Raw genomic sequence first — 12,376 nt, 5'->3', positions numbered from 1 at the left:
AGTAATCATGTTTAAGTATTTTCATTCTTCTGTGTCTGACTGGGCTCAAAGGGTCAAACTGGGCAACTGCTCATTTGTCTTGAGGGCTCTCTAATGCAGAGGTACTATGAGGCTGTGATTTGTAACTTTTGTTTCGATATAGAAACAGTTTGTTATATATTACAGATGATAATCTTTCTAACCGCGATAAGTAGTTTCTGTAGGATTTGTTAATATCTTGATTTTGATAATATTGCTTGTGGGACTACATAAGCAATAACAATCCCACTCTGTTTTCATCAGTGAACATACATGGCAGACATACACCAGCATTTCAGAACTGGAGAGTTTTATTGTACTAATAAATGAGTTCCTTTTTTTTTTTTAAATTAATTTCTCTGAAAATTTGATTTTTAGAACACCTATATATTTACAAAAGTTGTATCCGTTTAAATTATATATTTTACTTATTGTTTCCCTTCATCCAATAAGAGGCTTAGTTAACAAAGCAATATAAAACAATATTAGAAAAGAAATAAATGATAAAAAGCCCAAACAAAGTTGACAATATATGTAAAATATTTTTCAGGTATTCTTTTCTTTCAGTACGGATATGCAGTGCCAGTGGTAGTCTATTTTTCTATTTCTGCTTTCTCTTTTTCCTAGATTACTGAGTTTCTTTGTGCATAGAGAGATGGTGTGGGAGAGCTGTATAGCTTTTTCATTATATTAATGTTGCACTACTTTAGTCTAGACCTTGCCTTGTGATCCTTCTTTCCCTCATCTGCTACTGTTCTCATGTCACTCCCCTGGGTTGGCCTAGTCTTTTCCCATGGGTACTATTTTGGATAGCAATTGAATTCCCAAAGCACTCTGAATTTCAACCTGATCTAAGGCCTCAGTCCAGCAAAGCACTTAAGCAAGTGTATAACTATAAGCATGTGAGTAGCCCTGATGACTACTACTCACATGAAGAACAGGAGTACTTGTGATACCTTAGAGACTAACAAATTTATTTCAGCATGAGCTTTCATGAGCTACAGCTCACTTCTTCGGATGCATAGAATGGAACACACAGACAGGAGATATTTATACATACAGAGAACATGAAAATGTGGAAGTATGCATACCAACAGGAAGAGTCTAATCAACTGAGATGAGCTATCATCAGCAGGAGGAAAAAAAACTTTTGAAGTGATAATTAAGATGACCCATAGAAGGTGTGAGGAGAACTTAACATAGGGAAATAGATTCAATTAGTGTAATGACCCAACCATTCCCAGTCTCTGTTTAACCCTGAGTTAATTGTATCTAATTCTCATATTAATTCGAGTTCAGCAGTCTCTCTTTGGAGTCTATTTTTGAAGTTTTTTTGTTGCAAAATTGCCACCTTCAAGTCTGTCACTGAGTGGTTAGAGAGGTTGAAGTGTTCTCCCACTGGTTTTTGAATGTTATGATTCCTGATGTCAGATTTGTGTCCATTTATTCTTTTGCGTAGAGACTGTCCGGTTTGGCCAATGTACATGGCAGAGGGGCATTGCTGGCACATGATGGCATATATCACGTTGGTAGATGTGCAGGTGAATGAGCCCCTGATGGCGTGGCTGATGTGATTAGGTCCTATGATGTTGTCACTTGAATAGATATGTGGACAGAGCTGGCATCGGGCTTTGTTGCAAGGATAGGTTTCTGGGTTAGTGTTTCTGTTGTATGGTGTGCGGTTGCTGGTGAGTATTTGCTTCAGGTTGGGAGGCTGTCTATAAGCGAGGACTGGCCTGTCTCCCAAGATCTGTGAGAGTGAGGGATCATTTTTAAGGATAGGTTGTAGATCTTTGATGATGCGCTGGAGAGGTTTTAGTTGGGGGCTGTAGGTGATGGCTAGTAGCGTTCTGTTATTTTCTTTGTTGGGCCTGTCCTGTAATAGGTGGCTTCTGGGCACTCTTCTGGCTCTGTCAATCTGTTTCTTCACTTCAGCAGGTGGGTATTGTAGTTTTAAGAATGCTTGATAGAGATCTTGTAGGTGTTTATCTCTGTCTGAGGGATTGGAGCAAATACGGTTGTATCTTAGAGCTTGGCTGTAGACAATGGATCGTGTGGTGTGTCCTGGATGGAAGCTGGAGGCATGTAGGTAAGTATAGCAGTCAGTGGGTTTCCGGTATAGGGTGGTGGTTATGTGACCATCGCTTATTAGCACAGTAGTGTCTAGGAAATGGACCGCTTGTGTGGATTGGTCTAGGCTGAGGTTGATGGTGGGATGAAAATTTATTAAAATCACGGTGGAATTCCTCGAGGGCTTCTTTTCCATGAGTCCAAATGATGATGATGTCATCAATGTAGCGCAAGTAGAGTAGGGGCGTTAGGGAACGAGAGCTAAGGAAGCATTGTTCTAAGTCAGCCATAAAGATGTTGGCATACTGTGGGGCCATGCGGGTACCCATAGCAGTGCAGCTGACTTGAAGATATATATTGTCCCCAAATGTGAAATAGTTGTGGGTGAGGACAAAGTCACAAAGTTCAGCCACCAGGTTAGCCGTGATATTATCAGGGATACTATTCCTGATGGCTTGTAGTCCATCTTTGTGTGGAATGTTGGTGTAGAGGGCTTCCACATCCATAGTGGCCAGGATGGTGTTTTCTGGAAGATCACCGATGGATTGTAGTTTCCTTAGGAAGTCAGTGGTGTCTCGAAGATAGCTGGAAGTGCTGGTAGCATAGGGCCTGAGGAGAGAGTCCACATAGCCAGACAGTCCTGCTGTTAAGGTGCCAATGCTTGAGATGATGGGGCGTCCAGGATTTCCAGGTTTATGGATCTTGGGTAGCAGATAGAATACACCTGGTCGGGGTTCTAGGCATGTGTTTGTACAGATCTGTTCCTGTGCTTTCTCAGGGAGTTTTTTGAGCAGATGGTGTAGTTTCTTTTGGTAATCATCAGTGGGATCAGAGGGTAATGGCCTGTAGAATGTGGAGTTAGAGAGCTGCCTGGCAGCCTCTTGTTCATATTCCGATCTATTCATGATGACGACAGCACCTCCTTTGTCAGCCTTTTTGATTATGATGTCAGAGTTGTTCTTGAGGCTGTTGATGGCATTGTGTTCAGCACGGCTTAGGTTATGGGGCAAGTGATGCTGCTTTTCCACAATTTCAGCCTGTGCACGTTGACAGAAGCAATCTATGTAGAAGTCCAGTCTGTTGTTTCGACCCTCAGGAGGAATCCATGCAGAATCCTTTTTATTATAGCGTTGGCAGGAAGGATTCTGTGGGTTAGTATGTTGTTCAGAGGTGTGTTGGAAGTATTCTTTGAGTCGGAGACGGTGAAAGTAGGATTCTAGGTCACTGCAGAACTGTATCATGTTCGTGGGTCTGGAAGGACAAAAGGAGAGGCCCCGAGATAGGACAGATTCTTCTGCTGGGCTAAGAGAATAGCTGGAAAGATTAACAATATTGTTGGGTGGGTTAAGGGAGCTACTGTTGTGGCTCCTTGTGGCATGTAGCAGTTTAGACAGTTTAGTGTCCTTTTTCTTTTGTAGAGAAGCAAAGTTTGTGTTGTAAATGGCTTGTCTAGTTTTTGTAAAGTCTATCCATGAGGAAGTTTGTGTAGAAGGTTGGTTTTTCATGAGAGTATCTAGTTTTGAGAGTTCAGTCTTAATCTTCCCCTATTTGCTGTATAGGATGTTGATCAGGTAGTTTCGCAGTTTCTTTGAGAGCGTGTGGCACAATCTGTCAGCATAGTCTGTGTGATATGTAGATTGTAATGGATTTTTTACCTTTAGTCCTTTTGGTATGATGTCCATCTGTTTACATTTGGAAAGGAAGATGATGTCTGTCTGTATCTGTACAAGTTTTTTCATTAAGTTGATGGATTTCCACTCCATACGGCTAAATGCAGTGCTTTGCATAATGACAGGTTTCAGAGTAGCAGCCGTGTTAGTCTGTATCCGAAGAAGTGAGCTGTAGCTCACGAAAGCTCATGCTGAAATAAATTTGTTAGTCTCTAAGGTGCCACAAGTACTCGTTTTCTTTTTGAGGATACAGACTAACACGGCTGCTACTCTGAAACCTACTACTCACATGCTTTAAGATAAACGTATTTAGGTACTTTGGTGGATTGGGGTTGCTTGTATGCAGTACTAATAAAAATCTGTCACTCCTCCTTGTGATACTGGGCCAGATCCTTTGCTACTGATGGAGCTCTGCAGAGACTTTCATGAAAATAACCATTTTTATAATACAAATACTTAAGTTGTTTAAACTGGTGTGTCAGTGCTCTAAGAGTTAGTTTTAAAAAAAGTAGTGGTTTGTTTTCTGTGTTTCTTCCAGGGAGCCATGTGAAGGGTTGACATGTTGGCAGCTGCTGTAGAGATGTACTGGTGGGAGTCTCAGGCTGGGACTTAGGGAACTCTTTGGAAATCGGGCTGTTTGCCCATAAAATACAGGTTGGAGGGAAATGTGCAGGTACAATGTGATGAGGATAGACTGGAGGAATAGAGCAGCAAATGGAGAGGTCTGACCTGAGAGCTGCTCTCTATGCTAAAGTAACAGGATCTGAAAAAAGGCTTACTCCCATTGTGAAGATGTAAAAGCAGCAAAGAATCCTGTGGCACCTTATAGACTAACAGACGTTTTGCAGCATGAGCTTTCGTGGGTGAATACCCACTTCTTCAGATGCAAGTGGTGGCATTAGCACCACAAGTGAAGATGGTGGCATTAGCAGCACAAGTTAGGAAAAGGGAAGAAAAATAGCTAAATGAGGTGCATGCTTTTTAAAAAAAAAAGATTTCTTTAAATATAATTTAAAATACATTTATACAAAATTATAGTTTATTTCACAAATTACATATTTCATGAAGTAGTGTAAGTGAGCTGGTTATAAAGGCTCCGTAAGCCCAATGTGTGCGTATGTGTATGCAGTTAGTTTGTCCACATCTTTAGGCAATTAGGTCACAGTTTTAATCCAAGCCATTTTATGACTACACATACATAAAGTTTTAGGTAACATTTTAGAATATGAAACACGTATTTTGCTTCCATTTAAAACTGCATGTGGAATCATCCCAAATCTGCTTTTCAAAGCTGGGTTTTCAAGCTAAGAATATGGCTGGAGTCTGACACTGACATATTAGCTAACGTTGGAATCATGCTGGGAACTACCTGCGTGCTTCAACACTGGAAGGCAGTCCATTAGTGCCTGAAATTAATGCACTCTGGGACTTTTAATTCTTCACAGAATCTATTTCCATATTTAATTACGGGAAAGTCATAGAAAAAAGTTACAAAGCACCTTCTTCATCTATTTCATTGTCAACGGGAGTGGCGATTAGTAATTCTTCTTCAAGTTATACTGCAATGTTCACTTAAAATAATGCAGCTCCTTGCTGAGTTTGCTTCAATTAAGCCATATTTTATTTGCTAATGACTTACCAAGTTGACAATGACCTTGAAGTTGGTATTGTCAACACTTCTTGGCATAAAGAGCTTGGTGATTTAGAGTTATTAAGAGTGCATCAATTTATTCTTCAGTCTATGACAGTATTTCTAAAAGGCTTTTTAATTCCATTACAGATGGGATATTTTACCTGAGTAATGCACAGGGTAGTGAGTTAAGTAGTAGTCAATTTATATTATTTTTAATGCAGAGTTTTAATCTGCGTATGTAAGACAATGATTTTTTAAAAGTGTTTTGAGTTTGAAAAGGAATAGGCAGTTATTGGATCACCTTTAAAATTGCTTTCATTGTGGAACTGCTTGAATCACTAAAAATGCTCTTTCTTGATGTCAGATGTTTGTGGGCTCCAAGATTCTTGCATATTTCTAAACATATAAGTATTGGATTTCAGTGTGGAATGAAAAAAGCATACTGTATGACACTCCATCAGGAAAAAAAATCTCAACAATTAAAAAAATATATGCGTAAATGATTTCATCTTTGTCAAAGCCATTGGTGACAGTAAAATTGAGCTTAGTAATAAATGAAAAGTTAATTCTTTATGAAGTTTGTTCATTAACCTTAAATACAAGAGATTCAGTAATTCATTTACATTTATATTGGTTTATAACTTTGTATAGTTTTGTCCGATAATCATGCCATAATAGTAAAACTAAAGGTCTGCATAATTGTGAAGTAAGCTATAGTGGCTGAGTAGAAAGTTTTAGGTCATTAAAATAACATATAGGACAAATGAGTGTGATAATGAACTTTAGAGTGTCTGTTATTAAAACTACTTCTGTTTTTCCTCAATACATGGTTTTTCCACACTCCCCCTTTCGGAAGGTGATGGTGCATGTCTTTTTAATCCAAATACACAATGCATACATAATTAAACTGCCAACTCATGCAGGTTTGCCTTTGGGGATTTTATCATTACTTAGTTTCTATTTCCTGAAATTTTGTATATTAGTTAGTGTCTGGCTTCAAGTGAAGAAAGGCCTTGCATAGTGAGCTCAGAAGACAAGCAGCTGGTAATGCTACATATTTTTTTAAAAGTAAAAACATAATTTCATTAAAATGTAATTTTCCTGATTGATGCATTTTAATTCCTTTATTTTTGTGTTTCCTTACTTGATTTGATTTTGGCTCTGTATGCTGAATATACATTATTTTTATTTGTTTTTCATTGAGCAACCATTTTCCTCATCCATATCTCTAAAAATTGACCTTTTTTATATTGTCTTAAAAATGAGTAATTTACTGTAAAAATTAACTTCAATGGAACCATACCGTAACTGAAAAAATCAGATAACCCTTTTCCTTCCTCATGCTATCCCTTTAGTCTCACAGGGTCACATCTAAAATTATAGTATAAGGTCTTTGGAATAGGGACTGTACCGTTGTATCTGTCCTATAAAGTGCCTAACACACTTCTGAGTGCTGAATAAATGATATATAATAAATGAAAATACATCTGTTCCTTATATACTCAATTTCCAGTAATTAGCAAACTAAGGCCCAATTCAAGATGGCACTTAAGCATGTGTGTAAAGCACAAATATGAATATTATTTTGAGCTTCTGTAAACTAAATAAAGCAATTCTAAAATTGCTCACTGATCGAATCATATGTCTTAAACATTTTACTGTATAAAGCATTACTAAAGGCATTTATAGCAATATTTTGAAGTTGGGATAAGATAGTTATTAAGTACTGAGCACAGGTTGCTTAAGACATTTTTTTTATTAATACATATCCGATTAGTTTTCCTTCCTACCACTATTAGTTCTTTACATAATATATGCTAAAAATAAATTAGTAAGGGAGCAAGACAAATAATTTTCCCATTAATCATGCAGTGTGTTTGAATTTTAAAAATGCATAGAAAATATTTTTAATTTAGTGTCCTTTTCAATTTTTCATGGAAGATAATTTTTAAATATAGGGTGAAATCATGCCTTATTTAAATCAGTTATAAAACTCTCATTAACTACAGTGGAATAAGCCAGAGTTTTTAAAGTAAGCTTTGTATGAAGTAGGAGAATCCCTGCTGTAACTTTTTAATGTCTCTTAATTTTTTATTTTTATATGATTTTCAATACCACTATCATTAAACACGCCATCCATTTTATTTATAGGATAACAAAAGGACTTTGTATATACTTCAGGGACATTCAGGATATAACAATTTCAATACAAATGTGTCCTTAATATATACTTCTGAATAGAATTTAAATATAGGCCAGATACTCTTGCAGTGTATGAAGTTATTTGCTTGCCAGGTATTGCTTCTCTTGAGAGAAAAGCAAAAACATATGAATGAAATGATGTCCTAGTAACATGACAGTCTACTTGTGTCAATTTTCCTTCCTAATGGGCCTTGATATCCTTGCTATAGCTCTGAGTATTTTTTTAAAATGTCCGTTGTTCATACCCCACAACCTTGCTATTTTCACAGCACCTGTTCTTCTGGACAGGATTCCATTTGAAGGACATTTATACTTCACCCATTAAGTGGTCAAAAAAATTAAGACTGACTGATGTGAGGCCATTCTCACCCAATGTCTCCACAGAGCATGGACAATATGTTGGAGTTTAGGGCTATCAAACTTTGGGGGTCCTCTGACACCTAGCCAGAGTGGTTCAAATGGACCGGACTTTTCCTGCTGTGGGAAGGTTCTGCTCCATGCACAGATCCCCACAGGATGATCTGGCCCTAATCTTTTCCAATTAAATGAAGTCAGCTCTAGCCAGATCTGAACAATGGCATTATTTACAGTTGTGGCAGTAAATTAGAACAATAGTAAATGGTGCCTGACAGAAGCCACCTGATGGTGCTAAAGCCCTGTTAACTGCGAAAATTAGATGTAGTGCTCACCAATAATCTATTTTATATAATGATTCTCTATATATAATAGTGGCATCTTATGCCAGTCATAGGCAGTGAAAGTGAGGTAGAGGTATACAAGAAAGGAAAATATTTTGGTTTCTTAGTTTTGTAATAGTTGACAAAATTTTATGTAAAATTTATAAGCATTTGAACTTTAATCTGTAGCGGGCATCCCTGAAAATGGGTAGAATTGGTCCAGGAGTTATACATTTTTGACAAAGGAGTCAGAACTATGTTCGACATTTTATCCCTGTGTTTTCAGATCTGTGAAGTCATATGCATATTGGGAAAAGATGACAGGGAAAACGATCATCCTTCTGAACAAGGACTTTTGCTAATCAAACTTTGTTCGTACTAAACAGTATATGTGCTTGGACTAACATTTCACCAAGGACGGCATCCTAGACGCAGAGTCCATTAATGGTGGCAAAGAGAATAATTTTTAAGATATTGGAAAGACAGAGCACCCACAACAGATGTTGAATGGACGGTTAGCCTTATTCAGATTGCATCTCTTGGGATAATGATTTTTTTCATATGCAAGGAAGGGAGATCTATTTGAAAACACGTGGAAACCATTTATGGATTATACTGATGAGTGTGCAAAATGAACAGAAGTATTTGTGGCACGTTAGACTAACAAATTTATTTGAGCATAAGATATCGTGGGCTACAGCCCACTTCATCGAATGCATGCAGTGGAAAATACAGTAGGAAGATATATATGTATACATACACACACAGAACATGTCTGGATTATCTAGTAGTTTCAGATAGCCAAGCATACAGATTTAATATTCATTCTCAAATGCAGTGTCACTTAAACAGATGGGACTTGGAGCCATATTGGAGTCAGGGTTCTAGTCCCAGGGATGCTAGATGTGTTCTTGAACAAGCTGTTAAATGAGGAGAATATTTGCTTAACTTTTAAGTCTGAGGCCTTGCTTAATAGTAAGTTTACATAATTATGAACACCAGTCACTGGAAGGTGCTTGGCTGATTTACAGGTCTGGATTAATGTGTGAAAATATATGCTGCACTGTATTTGTTAGGTGAATTACTATATAGGGAAGATGAAACCTTTAAATATGCATTCCATGTTCTGCTCCTTCTTTTGGTTATTTAGCAAGGTTTTGTTTTATTCTCTGGGCAAGTGGTAGTAGGAGTGTGCATGTTTTCAGGTAGATGAGAGTAACAGTATTCTCCAATGGTGTTGTAAGCATATGCGTTATGAGTCTTGCCCAGCATCACATGGGATGTCTATGACAGATTGAGTAATAGAGCCCAGCTGTTGTAGGTCATAGTTCAGTGCCTGAAACACAATACTTCTTGCAACCCTCTGCCTCATTCACTCTCCACCCTTTGAACTGGATAAGGCAGAGGTCATGTAGAAAAGAATGTGGTCCTGTAACTAAACACTGTACCATAATGCATACACTCAGAAGGTTGCAAGGACGACCCTGATTCTGCTAACTTTTTTTGAAGATGTGACTTTACAACTTTAATCTTCTTTTTCATGTCATTTTTAAATGTCATTTACTATATTTTTTTGAAAAGGAAGCTGGAAAAAACTCTTTGCATCATGGAATAATAATGACTTACTCATGGGTCATCAGCAAGGTTTGAATTCAGGATCGCAAGATTCACAGGACAGATCTCTACCACTTATATTATGAGAGTAATTGATAGCAGTAATAGGCTGTTATCCTCTGTGTGGACCAGTCATTAGAGGGAGGCTCAGCACATTTTGTCTGTGACTTACACATCTATTTTCTAGACATCAGAACTTTGGGAATCAAGATTCCTTGGTTAGATTCCTGGTTTTGGAAGGGAGTGTGATCTAGTAGTTTCAGATAGCCAAGCATACAGATTTGTAATATTCATTCTCAAATGCAGTGTCACTTAAACGGATGGGACTTGGAGCCATATTGGAGTCAGGGTTCTAGTCCCAGGGATGCTAGATGTGTTCTTGTACAAGCTGTTATGTCTCCTCTCTGTAAAACGAGAAGAACATTTGCTTACCTTCTAAGTCTGAGGCCTTGCTTAATAGTAAGTTTACATAATTATGAACACCAGCCATTGGAAGGTGCTTGGCTGAAGTATAGAAAAGACTTCTTCCCCTACGCCAGAGGGAAAGGGATGCTCTTGTGCATGTGTTCCATCTGAAGTTCCAGCTCTGTGCCTGCTACAAAGAAACCCAAGTGGGGCATGAGAGCATACTTGGGGCATGAGCATGTAGGTATTATGTGGGGCTGGGGCATGCTCAGTGCATGTCTGAAAATTCTAGCAGCAAACCTCTAAAAACACTTACTCATAAGTGAAGATGATGATTTTTAGAGGTTTTTAAGTCAAAAAGTTCTGGGTGGATTTTCTTGGGGAGAGCAAAAGGCACCTCTCTGACTCCAGGACTGATTTCCTCTTGATGTTAAAGTGCCTATTCCAAACCGTGGAAGAATTAGAGTTCTTCAAAGAAACAATGATTTTTCAATATAGGGAAAGCTACCTACCGGTATTTTTCTCTAACTTGGTTCTTAAAAATTGCTGAACTGTTTTTGCCAAAAGTTTTAAAAAACTCAAAGACCAGGCATGGGAAATTTCAGCCTGAATGGTTGTTTAGCACTATTTTAAGCAGCTGAAAATGGGCTTATGTCATCCTTGACTAGAGGCACTGCTACATATCTGCCTAATATACCACCTTTTCCACTGTAACCTTATTTATCTGTCTTGTATACCAGTAATGTGTATCCAAGGATCACTGACCCATCATGTTTTTGAGAAAGAAGTTACATTCATTCTGGTTCTGGTTTTAAGTTTCTGGAATTGTTGTAAAAAACTTTATATTTTTTGTTTGGGATTTTCAAAGGTACTTTATGGTCAGGTGTCCAACTCCTATTGAATTTCATACCCGACTTTCTCAAACCCCTTTATAAATTGCAGCCTCTGTTCCTAGTTATTCCTTAATGTTTGTCCTTTTAAATGTTTGACATGAAATTGGGTGAAATTCAGGGGTCTTGACTGAGCTTTACTTCAAATATTTGAGTACATCTGAATGCAAAACTCAGGTGTTAACAACCAAACCAAATACAAGGTTTGCACAAACACTCTGTGAACCAAAGTTGGTGAGTTTTTCCACAGCTGTACATATTTTCTCCAGGCATTTAAGACTCATGACCCGTGCGTAAATTATTAATGTTACCAATGACCTAGGCACAAATTTGAAATAGGAGCATAACATGAATGGATAGTGGGGCAGAACGATGTGACATGAAGATGAAATTTAAATTGTTTGACATGCCCTTCATTAAGGGACCTGTCTCTTCTTGTCTACCTTATCTGAAGTCCACTGAGTGTTATATGAGAGGACATGCATTTGACTGCTAGAGTGATGAGTGTGTGGCTGCATATACATGGTATAATTGGACAGAAAATGGATGAGTGGCATGGAGGGCTAAAGCTTATTACTTGATGCAGAATGCTGCATCTAAGTTTTGGCATATTTGTCCTTTTCGTATTTTGTGTTACATGGGGTTATTAGTCCATATATTTTGGAGGGGAACTGCTAATGGGCACCTGCTTTTTCACATCAATTATGGATGTGTCTCTGAGAAAGCTACAGACCGTTTACCTGATGTGTCAAGGTCTGACTAGGGAGCTATTCTGTATGTGAAAGCTAAAATGAGGGCACTGGCTTGAGTAAATACAGAAATAAATATGGTCATTTTAGGAGAGATGTGGATTTAGAAATACTACTTGCAGATTTATCTATGTGCACTAGAGCTGGCGGGGAAACTGAATTTTGGTTCCTCAGAAATATTTTTCTCCCAATTTGGAGAAAACATGATCATGGTACTGAGATTCACAATATTCCACCAAAACATGGTGTTTCCAAAATGAACTGTACTCCCTGGGATTTCCAGCTGCCCCCCCGAATGAGAGTCTGGTCAGTTTCACACCACCTACTAAGAAATGAAACTGATAGGAATTATGTCAAATTCAGTCCTCACTTCCATAGTCTCCAGCTCCATGGCAATCAGCCTGGTAGGCTGATGGGGAGCCTGGGAAGCCTTGGGTCCTTAGTAGCC

General features: G+C 38.1%; 1 protein-coding gene across 8 annotated transcripts in view; it reads left to right on the top strand.

Moving 5' to 3' along the window:
* STPG2 (sperm tail PG-rich repeat containing 2) overlaps positions 1 to 12,376 on the top strand; it is a 397,910-nt gene that overhangs the window by 19,209 nt on the left and 366,325 nt on the right. The window lies entirely within an intron of this gene.

Source organism: Mauremys mutica, chromosome 5, assembly GCF_020497125.1.
Source record: "Mauremys mutica isolate MM-2020 ecotype Southern chromosome 5, ASM2049712v1, whole genome shotgun sequence".
NCBI classification, from domain to species: Eukaryota; Metazoa; Chordata; order Testudines; family Geoemydidae; genus Mauremys; species Mauremys mutica.
The sequence above is the reverse complement of the archived record's forward strand: the minus strand, read 5'-3'. Positions and strand labels throughout refer to the sequence as shown.